The 22,700-nt window shown below is 39.5% G+C and overlaps 1 long non-coding RNA gene and 1 other non-coding gene across 2 annotated transcripts in view; both read left to right on the top strand.

Annotated features, from left to right (window-relative positions):
* LOC141618074 (uncharacterized) overlaps nucleotides 1-22,700 on the top strand; it is a 276,232-nt gene that overhangs the window by 238,984 nt on the left and 14,548 nt on the right. The window lies entirely within an intron of this gene.
* On the top strand, nucleotides 5,103-5,209 carry LOC141624999 (small nucleolar RNA R71). Its single transcript, XR_012534799.1, has one exon. It is a non-coding gene; the product is annotated as a small nucleolar RNA R71 (small nucleolar RNA).

Raw genomic sequence — 22,700 nt, 5'->3', positions numbered from 1 at the left:
AATAGTTGAAAACGTGAGTTGAAGAGTAGTACCTTGTTGCCCACAACGATCTCCTTTCTTGTTATTTTTGAATCATGCCATTTCTTGGTCCTTTCCTTGTAAAGTCTTGCATTCTCATAAGCATCCATCCTCAACTCATCAAGTTCATTGAGTTGAAGAAACCTCTTGTTTCCCGCGACATCCAAGTCATAGTTGAGCTCTTTGAGGGCCCATCTTGCTTTGTGCTCCAACTCGAGAGGTAAGTGACAAGACTTGCCATAGACCAACCGGTAAGGAGTAGTGCCGATTGGGGTCTTGTATGCGGTTCTTAGAGCCCACAACACATCATTGAGCTTAGCACTCCAATCCTTTCTAGACTTGTTCACAACCCGCTCCAATATAGCTTTGATTTGTCTATTGGAGACTTCCACTTGCCCATTGGTTTGGGGGTGGTAAGCAAGAGCTACCTTATGCCGGACACCATACTTCTTGAGGAGTGCATAGATGGTTCGGTTGATGAAATGTGAACCACCATCACTTATAACGGCTCGGGGTACTCCAAAACGGGGGGAAATATAGTCTTTGAAAAGCTTGGAAACAACCTTTGAGTCATTGGTAGGGGCGGCTATTGCTTCGATCCACTTGGACACATAGTCCACCGCAACTAATATATATTGGTTGCCAAATGAAGATGGGAATGGTCCCATGAAATCCACACCCCATACATCGAAAAGCTCAACTTCTAAGATGTTGTTCAACGACATCTCATCTCTCCTTCCAATGTTACCTCTTCTTTGACAAGAATCACAAGAGTGTACCATGGCATATGCATCTTTGAATAAAGAGGGCCAATAGAAGCCACAATGAAGAACCCGAGCTTGGGTCCTAGATGTGGACAAGTGCCCTCCATAAGTTGTAGCATGACAAGCTTGGAGAATTTCACGGCCTTCTTCTTGAGAAACACATCTCCGGTAAATCCCATCGTTGCATCTTCTATAGAGGTAAGGGTCCTCCCAAACATATCTCTTTGATTCATATCGCAACTTCTTCCTAGCTTGGTTATCAAACTCTTCGGGGATAAAGCTAGAACTCAAGAAATTGGCTATATCCGCATACCAAGGGGTGGAATGGGTAATAGCAAGGATAGAATCGTCGGGCAACCATTCATCAATAGGGACCCCATCATCTTTATCCCCTCGGGACTCCTTAGTTAACCTCGAAAGATGATCCGCCACAAGGTTTTCGGATCCCGGCTTGTCCTTAATCTCTAGATCAAATTCTTGAAGGAGTAGCACCTATCTCAAAAGTCGGGGTTTAGCATCCTTCTTCACCATCAATTGTCTCAAGGCGGTGTGATCGGAGTAAACCACCACCTTAGACCCAACAAGGTATTGCCGAAACTTTTCCACGGCATGGACAATTGCTAGCATCTCTTTCTCGGTTGTAAAATACCCGCATTATGTTTGATCAAGGGTCTTGCTTGTATAATATATCACATGGTGCTTCCTATCCACCATTTGACCAAGTAACGCACCAACCGCGAAATTCGAAGCGTCACACATGATTTCAAAGGGAAGGCTCCAATTCGGAGCCCGGATTATTGGGGCCGTGACCAATGCTTTCTTCAACCTATGAAAAGCTTCAAGACAAGATTCATCAAACACAAAGGGGGCATCTTTGAGGAGTAATGAGGTCAATGGTTTTGCTATCTTTGAAAAATCTTTGATGAAACGCCTATAGAATCCGGCGTGGCCTAGAAAACTTCTTACTCCCTTTACATTGGAAGGAGGTGACAAGTTCTCTATAACGGCAACTTTTGCACCATCAACCTCAATACCCCTACTAGAGACAACGTGACCGAGTACAACCCCTTTCTCTACCATAAAATGGCATTTTTCCCAATTAAGGACGAGGTTGTGCTCCTCACATCTCTTCAACACACTAGTCAAGTTCTCAAGACCATGATCAAACGAGTCCCCATGGACACTAAAGTCGTCCATGAAAACTTCCATGCTTTTCTCTAGAAAGTCCGAAAAGATTGCCATCATGACCCTTTGAAAGGTGACGGGCGTATTGCAAAGCCCGAATGGCATCCTACGGTAGGCATAGACTCCTATTGGACAAGTGAAGGTCGTCTTCTCTTGGTCATCCGGGTGGATGGGAATTTGGAAGAACCCGGAATAACCGTCTAAGAAGCAATAATATGCATGGCTCGCGAGCCTTTCTAGCATTTGGTCAATGAAGGGAATCGGGAAGTGGTATTTTAGGGTGACAGTATTGAGCTTTCGATAATCAATACACATGCGCCACCCGGTCACGGGTCTAGTAGGTAGGGTGGTGCCATCCTCTTGTTCAACCATTTGTACCCCCCCTTTCTTTGGTACCACGTGGACCGGACTAACCCATTTACTATCGGTTATTTGGTATATAATACCGGACTCTAGAAGTTTCAACACTTCATTTTTTACCACCTCGGCCATTTTTGGGTTAATCCACCTAAGACCGTCAACCTTGGGTTGACTCCCCTCTTCCAAAACTATTCTATGCATGCACAAACTCGGACTTAGGCCCTTGATGTCATCAATGCTATACCCAAGTGCCCCTCTATGAGTTTTCAAGATTTCCAAAAGCTTCTTTTCTTGGGACTCACTTAGGTTAGCATTAACGATCACCGGGTAAGCCTCCCCCTCATCAAGGAAAGCATACTTGAGTGAGGGAGATAAGGGTTTGAGTTGTACCTTTGGAGGGAGAAAGCCCTCCACTTTCTTCAAAAGTTCCTCATCAACTTCATGGTCTTCCTTCATAGCCTCATCATGCAAAGAGATTTGAAAAACCTCTTCCATTTCCGCTTCTTCACAGTCTACTTCATGTACCACCTCATCTATCAACTCAATAGTGCTCAATCTTTCCATCTTTGGCCCTTTCATCAAATTCGGTAGGTTAAATTCGACGTTGTTGCCCTCGATTTGGAAGGTTAGCCGCCCATTCTTCACATCAATGAGAACTCCTACGGTAGCCAAGAATGGCCTACCGAGGATGATGGGAGTATGGCTATCCTCCGGAATATCGAGGACAACAAAATCGGCGAGAATTAAAAGCTTTACAACTTTGACGGGTACGTCTTCAAGCACCCCAGGAGTGCTTTACGGACCTATCCGCCAATTGGAGAGTCATTGAAGTGGGAGCAAGGTTTTGAATGCCGATTTTCTTGGCAACCTTTAAAGGAATAACACTCACACTTGCTCCCAAATCACAAAGAGCTCTAGATATGGGCACACCACCAACTACACATGGAATTGAAAAGCTTTCCGGGTCACCAAGCTTAGTGGGCATTTTGTTAAGGATATGAGCACTACATGCCTCTTCCATAGCCACTATTTCTTGGTCACCCAAGACTCTTTTCTTTGTCAAAATATCTTTTAAAAATTTTGAGTAGGTTGGCATGTTCATAATCACCTCCGTAAAGGGTAGGGTAACCTCAAGTTTCTCAAGCATGTCACAAAACTTGGCATACTTAAGGTTTTCCCTACTCTTTATGGCTCTTGAAGGTAGGAATTTTTGGAACAAGTTGAGAATTGGAAGGTACCTTTGGAGGAGCCGAATTTTTTGTTACCTTTTTAGAGTGTTGCAAAGGCACTTCTTCAACAACTTCCTCCTCATAAGGTAGGTCTTCCACATATCCATCAACATCTTTGTCCCCTTGAATTACCCTTCTAGACAAATCTTCACAAGATTTCTTTCCTTTCTTGTCTTCACTAGCTCTACCCAACGGTTCAATGGGTGAGCTTTCCTTTTCACCATTCACTTCCAACTCATTCCCCTTGGGATCTTCATCAATTTCCACCACAAGGTCCTTGTAGGGGTCCTCAAGCTTTACACCACTCCTTAGCACTACCGCATGAGCATGATGGCTATTTGAGGCATCCTTGGAGCTTTGTCCTTGGGCCAATAAACCACCGGGAGGCCGTTGAGGGTTAGCCATAGCATGAGAAGCCATCCTAGATTCCATTTTTCTCATGTCCTTAAGGAAGGTAGCCCTCAAGTTTGCTTGTTCTTGTTGAGTTGCTTTAGCAAAATTTGTTATCTCTTGACTATGTTGAAGTTGCATATTCTTTATCATATTCAAAAGCTCAACTTGAGAGAGCTCACCTTGGAGTTCTTGAAAAGGTTGGTTGGCTATGGGTAAAGGGAACCCATAGTCATACCGAGCATTAGAACCTTGATTGTTGTTTTGTTCTCCTTGGAAGTTAGCTCTAGGACCATTGTTGTTGAAGTTTGATCCTTGACCTTGTTCTTGAAACCCTTGAACATACCCTTGCCCAAATCCTTGGTTTGCTTGGTTCACTTGATTCCCTTGATAAAACCCTTGGTTGCCTTGATTTCCACCAAAATCTTGGTATCCTTGGTTGCTTTGATTCCCATAATTTTGGTTTTGATTGTTGTTTGGCCATTGGTTTTGATTCCCGGGATTAGTTCTTGGGTTGGGGAATATTCCCCTTTGTTGAGCAAAACCAGGTGGATTGTTTGGGGCTTGTGGTTGAAGGTGTTGTGGGTTTTGAACATTGGTACTTTTGTAACTAAAGTTGGGGTGATTCCTTAAACCGGGGTGGTAGAAATTGGTATTTGGATTGTAGACGTTTGGGTTGTTGAAAGGTGGTCTTGTGGGTCTTGAATTGTTGTTAAATCTTTGAAAAGCGTTAACCTCTTGAACATTTTCATCGTAGACACCATTGTAATTGTTGGCACACAAGTCATATGTGTGACCACTCCCTCCACAAAGCTCACAACTTGAAACTTGAGCCACTTCCTCCATGGGTGGCCCATGTGAGGTCGCGGCTTGGTGCACTTGATTTCTTTGAAACTTCTCAAATTGTTTTGTGAGCAAGTCGAGCTTGGCATTTGTCTCGGAGTTGGAGGAGTTTTCCTTAGGAAACTTCTCGTTCCTTCTTAGCATGTTTCCTCTAGAACCATAGTTTGCCTCCGAATCTACCATTTTCTTGATCAATGTCGTGCCCTCTTCATCATTCAAGTGATCAAATCCTCCCCACGTGGAGGAATTTACCATCTCCTTAGTCCTTCATAGCAAAGTTTGGAATAATGTTTGAGTGATGTACCATTCCGGTATTCCATGGTGGGGGCAACTTGCTATCAAGTCTTGATAACGATCCCAAGCTTCACCCAAAGACTCCCCGTCCTCTTGTTGAAATGTATGAATCTCATTACGGAGCATCGCGGTCTTTAATAAGGGGTAATATTTGGCCATGAATGCTTTGGCCAAGGCATACCAAGTAGTGAAGGTATCCGGTGGGTGAATCTTCAACCATCGGTCCGCTTTGCCCGTCAATGAAAACGGAAACAACATCATTCTCAAGGTGTCTTCGGACACCCCATTCTTTTTCATCATTGAAACCTTCCTCTTAAACTTCCGGAGATGAGCATGGGCATCCTCTTCAATATGCCCCCCCGAACAAATCCTTCTCAATTAACCCGACTTGGGCGGGATGCATTTCAAAGTTGTTTGGGGCCAAGGCGCCAAAATTTATAGGGTTAAATGAATCATTATGGTTAGGCCGGTTATGATCTCTAAGAGCCATTTGCGGTGGAGGATTTTGCATGTGATGTGGTGGTGATTGAGGTGGGCTATTTGGAATAGGTAAGTTATGAAAAGGGTTTTCTATTAAAGTCTCAATTGTGTGGTTTGGTTGAAGTGTGGTTGTGGTATCAATATTTTGTGGGATGTGTGAATTTGGTTGGTCAAAGTTTGCTTGAGGGGAACTATTCCTAACTCTCTCAAGGGTCCTTGTCCTCAAGGTTCTAAAAAGCCTTTCGGGGTCGGAGTTGAAGAGAAGAGCTTGGTGGTTCCTTCTAGGCATGCACTTGACAAATCGTTAGTCTCCTAGTATTTTACACACTAGGGGAAAGCAAGAAATCACACACTCTACAAAGAACACACAACTACCAAAACAAACTAACAATTGAGATAAGACTAAAGCAAAGACTCTAAGAAAAACTAAGTATAACCTAACGCCATCCCCGGCAACGGCGCCATTTGATGTGTAAGTTTTAACGGTAGGGTCAAGTCGCTTACCACCAACACAAATTAACCCAATTTAAGCCTAAATCGGGGTCGAACCACGAGGATGGGGTGGATTTCTACTTAGTCTAAGTAAGAGTCTAGTCTAGTCAAAATGAAGGAAAAGGGTTTGATTTAAGCTACTCGATGTAACTAAACAAAATAGTGAAGAAATATGTGTTCAAATGATTAAAGGCTAGGGTTTTCGGGGTCATCTAAATGAACTATGGGCAAACAAGTCGATTTAAATAGTCTATGATGAAGGGTTGTCCTAGGATGAAATCAATCTCTTGATAATCCTAAAGGCGGTCACCAACTCTCGTTGAGCAACTACCCTTCCTAAAGCATGCACAAGGACCACCACAAACTCTCATTTAATGGAGGAATTAAGCAATTAAGATAAAAGGCACAAGTTCTCACTTACACAATTTATCAAATACCTTGTATGCAATACTAAGAAAGACAAGTTCTACACCATAGACTCAAAACAATCAACCTATCATGCCCAATAATCCGATTTAGACTCCCCCTAAACCCTAGAAGGGTAACTACTCACTCATGTTTAGGTTGTTCAAGCAAATAAATGGAGAAAACCAAACAACAACAAGAGAAGACATGATAATGATTCTAGCAATTATAAAAGACAAAACAAAATGTAAACAATTGATTAACAAAGTAAATAAGAGAAGAGATATACCAACAAAAATAAAGATGATTGCTTTCATTGAATAAATGAAGGAAATCCTCCACAATCTCCCAATACAATCCTCAAAAACCAAGTGTAAACAATTGATTCTTACTAATACTAACTAATTTCACTAAGTAATTAATAATTATTAGGGAAAGATTAAAGCTTGCTTAAGGAAAGATTACAATAATTAGGGAAAGTTTTCAGATATAGGGTTGTGTGTACAAAGGGTTTAAGGAGGGGGTATTTATAGTCTTGCCTAAGATTAAGAAGAAAAGAGGAGTAAAGAGGAGAAAAATCCAAATCCGTCAGCTGCTGCGTCCTGCCGGTGGACCGGCTGCCGGTCCGCCTACCGGCAGGGCGGTCAAAATGAACTTCAAGTTGGGAATTTGAGCTGGCAAGTGTGTTCTGCCGGTGGACCGGCTGCCGGCCTGCCGGCAGAACACTGTCTTCAGAATCTTCAAATCCCTTTGATGTTGCGCTCTTCCGGTGGACCGGCTACCGGTGGTCCTACCGGTAGCGAGGTCAAGCCTCTTTTTCTCTTCTAATTCAAATTAATTCAAGCTGCTGTGTTCTACCGGTGGGCAGGCCGCCTCCGGCAGAACACAACATTCGTATTTTTCTTCCTTCTCTTTGGCAAGGTTTGGGATGTGTCCCCGCCCGTGGCCGACCATTGCCGGTCTGCGGCGAACACAACACCCAAAGAATTTGTTGGGGGTGTCCTCCACAATTAGTGCAATGACATATAAATCTCTAAAAGGATCGAAGGGTATACTTTTGTATTATTATCAGTTGGTCCACGTTTATCAATAACGGTTGGCTTGCTAGATAAGTTTGACGTTATTGTCATACAGATGGCGGTGATCAACTGGTCCCTAAAAGTCACACCTATAGGATACGTTTGAGAGATGTGACGGTATGAAAAATACAGTCATGTTGATGCCTAATATGACTAAGCGGTTAGTCGGAGTTATTGATTAATAATTAGTCAAACGCGATGTTGAGATATTTATTTAATACGGATTAAATAATAATGGCTAAGGTGAATTAAGCAGTTAATTCGTAAATTGAATATAAACGATTATATTTAATTAATGTATATTGAATTAATTAATTATACAATATTGTCATTGTCGGACAAGTATTAATATGTCGACTAATTCATGCTATCAGTCGATATTTTAATATCCGATATAGGATGACGATTTATAATTAAAACCCGTCATATACATTTTAGCAAAACGATTCGGACCACGAGTTAAATAAGGAGAAAGTGGAAAGCCCACTCCCCCTTGGAGCTCACGGTTTGGACGAGTGAAACAAAAGGAGAGGCCTTCTCTCCTTTTGACCTAATCATTGTCATTTTGCACAAAAATTAGGGTTTTGGAGGCACTCTCTCTAAAATCCTAGATCTCACATCAGAAAACTCACAAAAACTCTCTCAATATTGCAAGGCAATTAGAGAGTACTTTCTAGCACAAGGGGCATAGTCTCAGACGATCTTGGGTGCAACAATTAGGAGGAAATCTACATTGATTTCTGTTCATTAGGCCGAATTGCACAAGGACCCGAGGTTGATTCTTATTCTTTTATCGTTTCTCTTGTTTTTCGTTTATGACAATTAATCACATGATAATTTGCGTTATAGTCCTTAATTTTAAGGGATTTTTACGGATATTTCCCTACAAGTGGTATCAGAGCCAGGTTACGTAAATTTTTCATTGTGATTTTCATAAAACGATTTGAATCGATAATTTTTTTTGCCTTGAAAACCGTGCGGCCGAACTGAAATGCTCACGGCTGTTTTCTGTTTTTTTTCCTTCTTGAAAACCGTGACATGCTACTGTTCACGGCTGATCGATTTTGTTTTCGTTTTGTTTTTGCGTATTGTTATTATAATCGGTTTTTATAGCAATATGTTAAAGTTTTATCAATTGTAAATTTAATTTTATACGAATTAGATCAAAATTGAAATTGGTTTTGTTTTGTTCAATCAATTTCACGAAGGTTTTGGCCGCGCTGAAATATTGAGCCGCTGAAAATTTTTTTTGCTCTCTTTTGCTCTCGGTAATAGCAGCCAAAATAAAAAAAAAAAAAAAAAAATTCGGTTATTTTTGGCCATAATATGTACATTATACGGATGTTGTACACTCGCTTGATAGTGAAACGGTTCACTCACGTATCATTTAGTTATTTTAAAGCGATTTAAAGTAACGGATTGTCATGAATTAAAATTAAGTTGATAGAAGCGGTTTTGTCACATAATTTTAATTGTTAAAAGGTGGTTTGGATAAATTTAACATAATTACAGAATTATGTCACGGATAAATTTTGTTTTAGTTGATGCATCTTTTATTTATCGTTACTTTTGAATGCCATGAATGTTTTTTTATTACGTATTTAATTTTACAAACGGTTGTAACTTAGTGTGGCCTTAGTAGAACGTGTTACCGTAATGATGGAACACGGTCTTGGTTGTATTTTGAGATCTCGCATCTCCGTTTTGGATTTTTCCTTGTAATTACAGTTTTAATTTAGAATGTAAATAGGTTTATATTTTGTAAATTTTAAATTGTAATTTTGAGAAGACCAAAGATGGAGATCGGATGCTCACCCCCGCTGCATGGATCAAGATGGAACATCAAGACAAGCTTCGCGGGTCCAACGGTGGATTCCAAAGTTGTATTATGTTTATTTTGATAGGATAGGCCACACTGGGACTTTTATTTACGTTTTGCATTTTTATGTTTTTCATCGTAACGATAGTTTGCATCATATTCCGCCTAAAACCAAACCACCTAATATTTGCATGAAAACTGACTCATATAGAGGTTGCGCGTTAGTTTTCTATGACATACAGATGTCACACGGTATTAATAAGCCATCACCTAAGTTAATTCATTCACGTAATGCTAGATTTTCGTTCACTTTAAATGAATTAAAACTAAGTTGATGGGATCTTCCTCGTATAACCAAAAATTGAGAATAGTCTTTATAGGTCAAACTCCAATGAATCTCTTCTTCGTCGGTAGGCATAATATGACCCCTTCTACGTCGGGTAAGTTGGAACTGATTGACCTATTTTATCTCAACACTAAGGTCACTCGTACGATCCTGTGATCATGGTGGACTATAGATAGGATTTACGGAAATCTATCGACCGAGAGTTCTAACGGTAGAACTAGCCAAACAGTTGGCTTATCAATTTACAGAAATTGAGTCTTGGGATCATTTGTATAATTCTTGAGGTAGATCGATTATACAAGTGCAATGAGTCTACACGTTAAAATATATTTTTAATTAGACTTAAATCACCTCGATGAGTTGCTTATTTCGTTTTATTTTTCTTTCTTTTTCAGTGTAGAACACGATCATTTAAACTGCTAATAACAAAATGGCTGGCCGTATGAACGACCCAATGCCAAGTGCCACATTGGACCGTGAGTCCTGGCTTCGGATCTTCATGAATCAGATGAATCAGTCCACTCGACTGAAGAATGATGGATCAAACTTCGCGGACTGGGAGGCGGCATTACGGAATGCTGCCATTGCTGACGGGAAGCTCAAATATCTAACTGAGCCCATCCCGCCAAACCCAGGCCCCACGGCTGGAGCTAACGAGATCGCCATGTATAGCGATTTCGTCATGGAAGCGGGTGCGATAAAGAACGTACCCATTTTTGCAATGGAATCCAATTTGCAGAAATGCTTCATAGCCCAAGGTGCAAACAACATTTTCACCACGCTCACTAAGGAATTCTCGAAAGCACCGAGAATCGTGACCTATGAGCATACCTGTCGCTTCTTTGAGGCGAAACTCCAGAAGGGCCAACCAGTTAGCCCACACATTCTCAGCATGATTGAGAATGTTGAGAAACTGGAGGCACTTGATTGTAAGATCAGTGAGAACATCGTGATTGACCGCATGCTTCATTCACTCCACGATGGTTTTGCGCTCTTTAGAGCCAATTACTATATGAATGATTTGAAGAAAAGTCCTCATGCACTACACTCCCTTCTCGTACAGACCGAGAAGGACATGAAGTTTAGTGGGAGCCTGAAACAGGATGTTCTCGTTGTGTCAAACAAGGGCAAGGGTAAGGGCAAAGCTCAGGCAGGCCTAGCAGTAGGTAAACCGAAGTTTAAGAAGTCGGGATCAGGTAAGAGTGGGCCTGGTGAGTCGAGCACCTCATCAGGCGCGACAAAGAGCAAGACCGGTAACATGGAATGCCACCATTGCCACAAGACTGGGCATTGGAGGCGTACATGTCCTGTATACCATGAGGACATAAAAGCAGGTCGCGTTACTCCTGTTGGTATGTCTTCTTCTTCTTCTTCTACTTTTATTCATATGATTGAGATTAACCATGCAAGTTACGGAACTTAGGTACTAGATACTGGTTGTGGTTCTCATCTATGAAATCATGTGCAGGGGCTCCGAAACATCGAACCCCTCGTAAAGGGTGAGGTGGACCTGCGTGTCGGGAATGGAGCGCGAGTGGCTGCCGTCTCGAGGGGAACATATGTGATCCAGCTTCCTAGCGGGTTTGAGTTATTTTTATATAACTGCTATTATGTACCCAGTCTATCCAAAAACATTATTTCAGTTTCTGCACTTGACAAACTTAGTTTTTCATTTGTAATAGAGAATAATAGTTGCATTTTCTCATTACACGATATGATTTATGGCAAGGCAGTCTCCATGAATGGAATTTATATTTTAGATCAGACCACTGAAATATTGCACGTAATGAATAAAAAGTTAAAGGTTGGTGACAAAGATCAAACTTATCTATGGCACTGCCGCATGGGACACATTAATGAGAAACGCGTTAAACAGCTCATAAAGAATGGAGCTATCTCGGCCTTTGATTTTCAATCATTTGGCACGTGTGAATCATGTCTCATTGGTAAGATGACTCGAATTTCCTTCAAAGGTGTTGGAATGCGCGGCTGCGACCTATTAGGACTCATACATACGGATGTGTGTGGACCTATGTCAATCACCGCACGAGAAGGCTATACGTATTTTATCACTTTCACGGACGATTTAAGTAGATATGGCTATGTCTACTTAATGAAGCATAAAAGTGAGTCCTTTGAGAAATTCAAAGAATACCGAATCGGGTACGTAACCAACTGGGTAGAAAGATTAAAACACTACGATCAGACCGTGGTGGCGAGTATCTTTCACACGAGTTTGATCAACACCTTAAGGACTATGGGATTGCCTTACAGTTAACTCCACCTGGAACACCTCAATTGAATGGTGTGTCCGAACGGAGAAATCGAACACTACTTGATATGGTTCGATCCATGATGAGTCACACCGTTTTGCCTGATTCATTGTGGGGTTATGCTCTTCTGTCAGCTGCTCTAATACTTAATCAAGTCCGTCTAAAGTCATGACAAGACTCCATATGAACTATGGAAGGGAACGGTCCCTAACTTGTCCTTTATACGGGTTTGGGGCTGCGAGGCTTATGTCAAGTGGAGACACGAGGATAAGCTCGGCCCGCGATCGATCAAGACATACTTTATAGGTTATTCTAAAGGAACATTTGGTCATTACTTCTATTCGCCAACCGAACAACGTGTATTTGTTGCGGCCAGTGCGACATTCTTAGAGAAGGAATTTCTCGAGAACGCGAAGAGTAATAGAACCTTCGAGCTGTCGGAGATTCAAGAACCAAATACCGAGCAACCATTGGAGGAACCAGTTCCTTCAATCCCGGCTGCGGTTAGTATTCCTGAGGAACCTAGGAGGTCGGGAAGACTCTCTATTCCTCCGGACAGATACATAGGTATGGTCGAGGAACATGACATAGATGACATTCTGCTCTTAACGAGTAGTGAACCCGCAACCTATAAAGGTGCCATGACTAGTTCCGACTCAAAGCTATGGCTTGAGGCCATGCAATCCGAGATGGACTCCATGTATGAGAACAACGTATGGGATCTTGTTGACTTGCCTGCTAAGGTTCGTCCCCTTCAATGCAAATGGCTTTACAAGATAAAGCATTCTGTGGAAGGTCAACAAGATATCTATAAAGCACGACTAGTTGCTAAAGGTTTCACCCAAGTGCCAGGTTTGCACTACGATGAAATTTTTGCACCCGTGGTCATGCTGCGTTCCATTCGGATTATCTTAGCGATTGCCGCTTTTCATGACTATGAAATTTGGCAGATGGATGTGAAAACCGCCTTCTTAAACGGTTATTTGGAGGAAGAGTTGTACATGGTACAACCCGAAGGTTTCATCGATCCTGAACATCCTAAGAATGTAACAACCCGGATTATAAAACAAAGGAAAAACTTATATAAAATGAATATCAGAGTACGATACTGATAAAAGGGTCAAGGTGGCGGAAACACCTGACCAATCCGGTTCGCTACTAAATCCAAAAACAACTAATACATTACTCAAAGGTTCTTAAAACATAAAGTAAAGTCCTAATTTATTATTAAGCTCGCTTCGCACATTCCCCAAGCAAGCATCAACCAAACAAAGAACGAACAACAACCTCGAAAGAAAGGGGGTCGACAATCAGTCGGGAGTAACTAGATGCTCTCCCAGTCATGTTTACAACAATCGAATATAATTAACAATCATTAACAAATGAAATGTAAAACCAGTAAACATGTGAGATCATCTATACTCATGAAAGACCCACCAAAGCTTACCATGACTTAACAACCTTAGACGAATGCAATCATGCAAACCTAGACCATATGTAACCACTAGACCATGAACACTTACAAGACTAGTAGTGACAAACGACCCACAACAACCTAAGGCACAAAGCTAGCATTAAAGCATAGCAAACATGGCGACACACAATCCACAGCAACAGAAGGCACAAAGCTATCATCAAAGCATAGCCGAATAGAGCGAACGCCGTTAGAGCGTATAACGCATCGCTCTAATCGCTAGAGCGTATAACGCATCGCTCTAGGCGATGGAGCGTATAACGATCGCTCCATCGGTGTGGAGCGTATAACGCACTGCCTCCAAGGTACTATGTATAGCGTATAACCACTGCCTATATGTCTAAGACCTGGCCAGACTCTCGGTAAACCGAACGACACTTGGGGAACAGAGCGTATAACGCACTGCCTCTGCTACCCCCCCGACCATAGACCATACACCAATCCCCGAAGGGTAGCATTTGTTCATTCCGATAGTATACAACCGATACTACCGTCATCTATTCAAACCAACCAACAAACAAATGCACAATATAACTGACTGTACTAACATGCGTGAACAACATCACGACTCAACTCATAGGTTAGTATAACTGACCATCCTACTTATCATATGAACAAGAGTAACCAAAGATATATGCAAATACAATGTCATAACAAGTTGAATACAATACAACATATGACACAAGTACAAGCAACCAACGTTATAGTGACTTCAGTTATAACTTTAACTTTAACCATTCAATGTTATGGTGATCCAAACCACAACATAAACTCTGGATGCGAGGTTATAGCAACCTCTACTATAACTTCAACATATACGACCTGAAGTTACACTTACCTCAACTATAACCTTGACATGAAACACAAAGTTATACCAGCATTAACCATAACCTTGAGCCATAAATCTCGGTTACATTAGTTCCAAATATAACCTTATCTCGTACTTCAATGTTATAGTTGCCTCGGCCATAACTAGAGTAGCTACCCAAAGTTGTATTAACTTAAGCTATAACGCTTGAATCATCATCAATGTTATACTAGCTTTAGCTATAACTTTGGAAAGAACTCTTGGCCGCCTATCATGCCGCCACTAGGGTTTATTCGTAAACCCTAATTGCGCACATGACACCCATAATAAACACATAACATCATACGATATATAATTAATGCATAAAAACATATACAAACATGCGAAACATAATTAATCATGATAACAAATAATCAAACATGTACCAATCATGCAAAACAATCATTAAATCATATTAATTACATCAATTGGCATAAACACAATTAAAAGAGAAACACCTAGTTACCTTTTTAGCAATTAATGATGCGAAATAAGAATGAAAACTCCAAGAAAGACACGACCAAGAAAACCTTGTCTCCAACACGTGTCCACGTCCCAAAAATCGACTTTAAAGAAAGGCAGAAATCGAAACCCTTGAAAACGCCATGAAAAGCTATTCTTGTTCTTCACCCATTAAAATAAGAGACCATAAAGGTAGGTTTAAAGGTCCATACAAATAATCCCCATAAAAATATTTGGAGAATAAATTATTGTAAAGGTAAGAGCAAGGATTGTGAAAATATAATTTGTGTATAAGTTTGAAAGAAGAAAAGATATTCAACAATGGAGTCAAAGGGAGAAAAGAGAACAAAAGAGAGAAAGAGACGAAGAAGGCGTGCGGCACTTCATCGTGAAACAAAGGAGAGCAGCTTGCCTGCTAGGTTAGGTTTCACGTGAGAAAGAAAAGGATTGACCTAGTTGCTTGCTAGGTTAATTCTATTTATAAGGGATTAACTAATGGGCTTTGGGTCCATTAGCTTATACAATGGATTATCTGATTACAAGATGGATTGGATATTATTAAAACGAAAGGAGAGCTTATAATAGAAAGATAATCATTAAATTAAAATAGTAAAATCGTACATGAACATTTTAACCCATCCAAAGTAGGCCAAAACAAGAAATATTAAAATAGATAACGAAGACGATAATTATAAATATTTCCAAAATACATTAATAAATTCCGAAATAATCAATTTAATAAACTACTTTTATAATAAAATATTATTATAAAAATACGGGGTGTTACAATCCAACCCCCTAAAAAGAAGTTTCGTCCTCGAAACTTGAATTTCAAAGATAAGATCAAAATAAGGTAAGAATTACAAGTGATCATCAACAAAAGTCAACTCAGAATCCTAACCGCTGCGCACTCTGATCCATATCCAAACTCAAACCAAAGAAAAGATCCTAGATCATCAATGTCGTTATCAACTTCACACACTCTACAACCTCAAAAGTCACATCAAACTCATACCATCAAAGTCCATAAAGATCATTAAGCCAACTTCTAATCCTCATATTTCAAACACTCATCCAACTACCTTTAACCATCATTCGAAAACATATATGCCCTCTCAAAGTTGTACACTCATTACTATTACTCCAAATCCACATAACCTTTAACAAATACTCCAATTCTATTTTACCATTAACCACAAGATCTGGCATTGACCAAACCCCAAACTGATAATCTCGAAACAAAGAACCATCCTTCAAATGAGAAAACTCTTTCACTCACGAGCGCCATTACAATCACTCCTACTCTAATATCCTCAAAGCGAGTAGTGCTTACTACCAATCACAACTCTTAAGCTCAAAAGCCTTTACCGTAAAACCTCGATAATTCTCGTTATACATTAGTATCCAAACTCATCAATCTCAGACCTCAAACTCCGACTAAATTGTCAAAATCCTATCCAACCTCAATCGCATGACAAAATCTTTAGTCACACTCGCAAGACCCAATCATTTCCTTTGAACACTTATGTCCACGGCATTACGACGCACCCAACAATCATACACCATAGGTTAAGCTAGTACCTATTGTACCACAACACACGTATCCACCGATAACGTAATTCCATCATCGCTCTTAAAATGATATCACCATGCAAATCTTATCATCTGTGCTTATATAATCACCCAACTTATAACCTCAATTTGTAATTACAGTTTACTATCCATGAATATCATTTCAACATCACAATTCCACCATAAGACCTTAAGAATCTATGTCCGTCAATTAATTAAACACTCATACTCTTAAATGAAACATCTTTATCCTCAGATAGAACAAACAAACATCTATATACCTTCAAAGTAAACACCCTCAAACTTTCTTAGCTCAGTATAAAACCTTTAATACTCCTTCTCCAAAACTCTATATGTTATCCCAATTAACACTAGCATACAACTATGTTACTAAGTTCTCAACCTCAAATAACCAAACATCGCTCGAAGATCTAACATTGCTCACCAAGGATCCAAATTTCGACTACGAGATGATCACAAGTATCTCTAAAGAGGAAATTTAAAAATTTTCACATCACCATGAAAGAATAAATAACTTGCAAACCAAAACAAAATATTTTCGTGTAATACCATAAGGCAAAACAACACATAGCTTTAGGAAGTAAAAGCTTAACGAGAAATCAATGTGAAAAGGTTAATTACAAAAGTTCAAAGAAGAAGGAACTGGAGTTGAAATAAAGAGCAAGTAGAGATAATGATAGATAAAACAGACAGAGGACAAAGATAAAAGAAACTTTTGGTCTGAAGGCTCAAATATGAGAGGTATTGTCGATACGAGCAAGGAGGACAAGGATAGGTGACTCAACAACAATTCTATTTACCCGAAGATGACACCTTAACATAGGATAAATAAAGCAGGATAACCAAGGTCTTACAAATATCGTACAATCATCACTCAAGGTAACAACGACTCGTAACATCCTTCCGTCGTATCTCCATAATATCTCCGAACCAACAAATCTCTATGTAACTGCCCCTTTACAATCACTACATTCCTCAAATTATCAACTCTCTAGATCATAAACTCTCACGACCATCAACTCTCAAGTCCTTCCACTCTCAAGAACTCCATATAATCACACTTTGTGAATCAATCCATAGGAATCCCTATATCCTCAAAACATAGACACCACGATACATTATAATCATCGTCGACATGGTCGTTCACTAAGTCAACGCAAGAACACTTTAACATTAACATCTCGCAAGTCCATAAATTATAGTTCGTCTCTTTCAATCAATCCTTTAAAACGTATGATCAGTAAATACTCCTTAACGAATAAATCATAAAATTTTTCATAACTCCCTAATAGTCTTTAACGAATCTTATTCCTCAAATATGTTATTCCAGTTAAAGACAAGCATAGTCTCCAAAATTCCCAACGTGCTCAATCTAAACTCTACAATAACATTCAATTCATTCTCCTTAATTTATCCTCGATCCATAAATAACTCGCATAACCTTTCCCTTAACACGAGACAAAATCCAACAATTCTAACCATTAAGAGCATAAGCCACGATATTCCCAAATAATATCATACGATAAATCCACTAAATATGCCTCTCACTTCTTATGAACTATGAAACCACAATCATGTATCTCATGCCACATAACATCATCCTCTATCATAAAAAAAAAAAAGATTTCCTCAAGCACATAAGAGAACATAATGCCTATAATCCCAAAAGAAGTATCATTATAACAACCTTTATTCCCAAAGTAAACTTTATCTCAACAACCACTAATCCCAAAATAAACTCCCTCGTTACCAAACTCAAAATAACAATTACTCTTTTCTTTCATACCTTAACATCCAAATCTGCCAATCAACCCTAACTTGAACCCTCAAGAAACCACAAGAAGATCAACCTCGAAATCACCTCAAACAAGGACACAACCACCCAAATGATCCAAAAGGATGAAAGTACGATAAGAGTATAACTCGGGTTACCAAGGATTAAAAGTTTTGACCGACATATAACCAAAATGCATGACACGTAACGTGCAAAAGACATTTTCAAAATTGACCGTCTTTAAAATCAACAAAGTATGCTTGAAAAAGTCATACATGAACAACACTTTTTATATTATTAATGACGAAACAAAACATCAAGTCATAAACAACACAATACATAAACTATACATTCAATATAATTAATAGCGACGTAAAACATTAAGGCAATAAAAGTAAGCACGTGAACCATACATGTAATACAATTAATAAAGATGCGAAACGTTAGAGAATAACAAATAAGTGCATAAGCAATACATGTAACACAATTAATAATTATACGAAACATCAACACATAATCAAACAAGTACATGACTAACAACACATGTAATAAAATTAATAACGATTAGAAACATTAAGGCATAACCAAACAAGTCCTTAATTGTTTCTACCCCATTTACTCTCACTCGTTTACTAAGTCGTTTATTTTAGTCATCAACTACGCGAGAGTTGGGAGCGTGTTCGCTCTGATACCAACTGTAACAACCCGGATTATAAAACAAAGGAAAAACTTATATAAAATGAATATCAGAGTACGATACTGATAAAAGGGTCAAGGTGGCGGAAACACCTGACCAATCCGGTTCGCTACTAAATCCAAAAACAACTAATACATTACTCAAAGGTTCTTAAAACATAAAGTAAAGTCCTAATTTATTATTAAGCTCGCTTCGCACATTCCCCAAGCAAGCATCAACCAAACAAAGAACGAACCGAACAACCTTTAAAAGGGGGTCGACAATCGATCGGAGTAACTAGATGCTCTCCCAAATATGTTTACAACAATCGAATATAATTAACAATCATTAACAAATGAAATGTAAAACCAGTAAACATGTGAGATCATCTATACTCATGAAAGACCTACCAAAGCTTACCATGACTTAACAACCTTAGACGAATGCAATCATGCAAACCTAGACCATATGTAACCACTAGACCATGAACACTTACAAGACTAGTAGTGACAAACGACCCACAACAACCTAAGGCACAAAGCTAGCATTAAAGCATAGCAAACATGGCGACACACAATCCACAGCAACAGAAGGCACAAAGCTATCATCAAAGCATAGCCGAATAGAGCGAACGCCGTTAGAGCGTATAACGCATCGCTCTAATCGCTAGAGCGTATAACGCATCGCTCTAGCGATGGAGCGTATAACGCACCGCCTCCATCGGTGTGGAGCGTATAACGACCGCTCCAAGGTACTATGTATAGCGTATAACCACGCCTATATGTCTAAGACTGGCGACTCGGTAAAACCGAACGACACTCGGGGAACAGAGCGTATAACGACCGCTCTCTACCCCCGACCATAGACCATACACCAATCCCCGAAGGGTAGCATTTGTTCATTCCGATAGTATACAACCGATACTACCGTCATCTATTCAAACCAACCAACAAACAAATGCACAATATAACTGACTGTACTAACATGCATGAACAACATCACGACTCAACTCATAGGTTAGTATAACTGATCATCCTACTTATCATATGAACAAGAGTAACCAAAGATATATGCAAATACAATGTCATAACAAGTTGAATACAATACAACATATGACACAAGTACAAGCAACCAACGTTATAGTGACTTCAGCTATAACTTTAACTTTAACCATTCAATGTTATGGTGATCCAAACCACAACATAAACTCTGGATGCGAGGTTATAGCAACCTCTACTATAACTTCAACATATACGACCTGAAGTTACACTTACCTCAACTATAACCTTGACATGAAACACAAAGTTATACCAGCATTAACCATAACCTTGAGCCATAAATCTCAGGTTACATTAGTTCCAGCTATAACCTTATCTCGTACTTCAATGTTATAGTTGCCTCGGCCATAACTAGAGTAGCTACCCAAAGTTGTATTAACTTAAGCTATAACGCTTGAATCATCATCAATGTTATACTAGCTTTAGCTATAACTTTGGAAAGAACTCTTGGCCGCCTATCATGCCGCCACTAGGGTTTATTCGTAAACCCTAATTGCGCACATGACACCCATAATAAACACATAACATCATACGATATATAATTAATGCATAAAAACATATACAAACATGCGAAACATAATTAATCATGATAACAAATAATCAAACATGTACCAATCATGCAAAACAATCATTAAATCATATTAATTACATCAATTGGCATAAACACAATTAAAAGAGAAACACCTAGTTACCTTTTTAGCAATTAATGATGCGAAATAAGAATGAAAACTCCAAGAAAGACACGACCAAGAAAACCTTGTCTCCAACACGTGTCCACGTCCCAAAAATCGACTTTAAAGAAAGGCAGAAATCGAAACTCTTGAAAACGCCATGAAAAGCTATTCTTGTTCTTCACCCATTAAAATAAGAGACCATAAAGGTAGGTTTAAAGGTCCATACAAATAATCCCCATAAAAATATTTGGAGAATAAATTATTGTAAAGGTAAGAGCAAGGATTGTGAAAATATAATTTGTGTATAAGTTTGAAAGAAGAAAAGATATTCAACAATGGAGTCAAAGGGAGAAAAGAGAACAAAAGAGAGAAAGAGACGAAGAAGGCGTGCGGCACTTCAGCGTGAAACAAAGGAGAGCAGCTTGCCTGCTAGGTTAGGTTTCACGTGAGAAAGAAAAGGATTGACCTAGTTGCTTGCTAGGTTAATTCTATTTATAAGGGATTAACTAATGGGCTTTGGGTCCATTAGCTTATACAATGGATTATCTGATTACAAGATGGATTGGATATTATTAAAACGAAAGGAGAGCTTATAATAGAAAGATAATCATTAAATTAAAATAGTAAAATCGTACATGAACATTTTAACCCATCCAAAGTAGGCCAAAACAAGAAATATTAAAATAGATAACGAAGACGATAATTATAAATATTTCCAAAATACATTAATAAATTCCGAAATAATCAATTTAATAAAATACTTTTATAATAAAATATTATTATAAAAATACGGGGTGTTACAAAGAAAGTGTGCAAGCATAAGCGTTCCATTTATGGACTTAAGCAAGCTTCTCGGAGTTGGAATCATCGATTCGACCAAGTGATAAAAGAAAATGGATTTACTCGATCGGTCGAGGAACCATGTCTATATATCAAGTCGAGTGGGAGTAAGATTGTCTTCCTAATATTGTATGTTGATGACATACTCCTGATTGGGAATGACATACCTCTCTTAACTTCGGTAAAAGTATGGTTGAAGAACCATTTCCAGATGAAAGATCTGGGTGAGGCACAAAGAATTTTGGGCATCCGTATCTATCGAGATTGTCGGATGTTATCTCTCAGTCAGGAGTCTTATATAGACAAGATTCTAGAGAGATTCAAAGATGACTAACTCCAAAAAGGGGTTTCTTCCTATGGCTCCGGGGGTGCATTTGAGCAAGTCTCGGCACCGAGACACCGGAAGAGAAAGAGCGCATGACCCAGATTCCTTATGCTTCGGCTATAGGATCAATCATGTATGCCATGATATGCACACGTCCGGACGTGGCATATGCATTGAGTATGACAAGTCGATTCCAACAAAGATCCAGGTGAATCACATTGGATGGCTATCAAGAACATTCTTAAGTACCTACGGAGGACTAAAGATTGGGCATTGACTTATGGAGGCGATCAAAAGCTATGCGCAACCTATTCGCCAGATGCTAGCTTCCAAACGGATCGAGATGACTCGAAATCTCGATCTGGATTCGTTTTTACTCTTAATGGCGCCGCAGTCACCGGAAGAGTTCCAAACAAAGTGTTACAAAGAGATTCTACGATTAAGTCCGAGTACTATGCCGTGTCCGAAGCCGCAAAGGAAGCGATATGGATGCGTCAATTCTTACAAGGACTATCCGTAGTGCCTAGTTCGAATGACCCGATCACCATCTATTGCGACAATAGAGGTGCCATCTTCCCAGCTAAGGAGCCTAAGTCTAGCAACAAGTCTAGACATGTACAACGGAAAGCTCATCTAATCTGAGATTACGTGGAGCAAAAGGAGGTAGTGATAGAAAAGATTGCTACAGATGATAATATAGCAGATCCTCTCACTAAACCATTACGACAAGATAAGCATGAAGGGCATGTTAATTCCATGGGAATTAAACGTGTTCCTGAGTTGTAGTACTCTTTTATGGATTAGATTCATTTTCTTGTGTACTCTATACGACATCATCGTTTTGATATTTATATATTTTGTTTTTATGTGGAGTTGTACGACAATTTTGAACACCACAAAGTGAACTGAACAAACATTATATTTTTGGTCCTTAATTGCCCAAGTGAGTGATAACTCGCAATTATTTTGTGACGTTGGTTGATGGTGGGTTCAACGAGCC

The sequence above is a fragment of the Silene latifolia genome, chromosome X (genome assembly GCF_048544455.1).
Source record: "Silene latifolia isolate original U9 population chromosome X, ASM4854445v1, whole genome shotgun sequence".
NCBI classification, from domain to species: Eukaryota; Viridiplantae; Streptophyta; class Magnoliopsida; order Caryophyllales; family Caryophyllaceae; genus Silene; species Silene latifolia.
The sequence above is the reverse complement of the archived record's forward strand: the minus strand, read 5'-3'. Positions and strand labels throughout refer to the sequence as shown.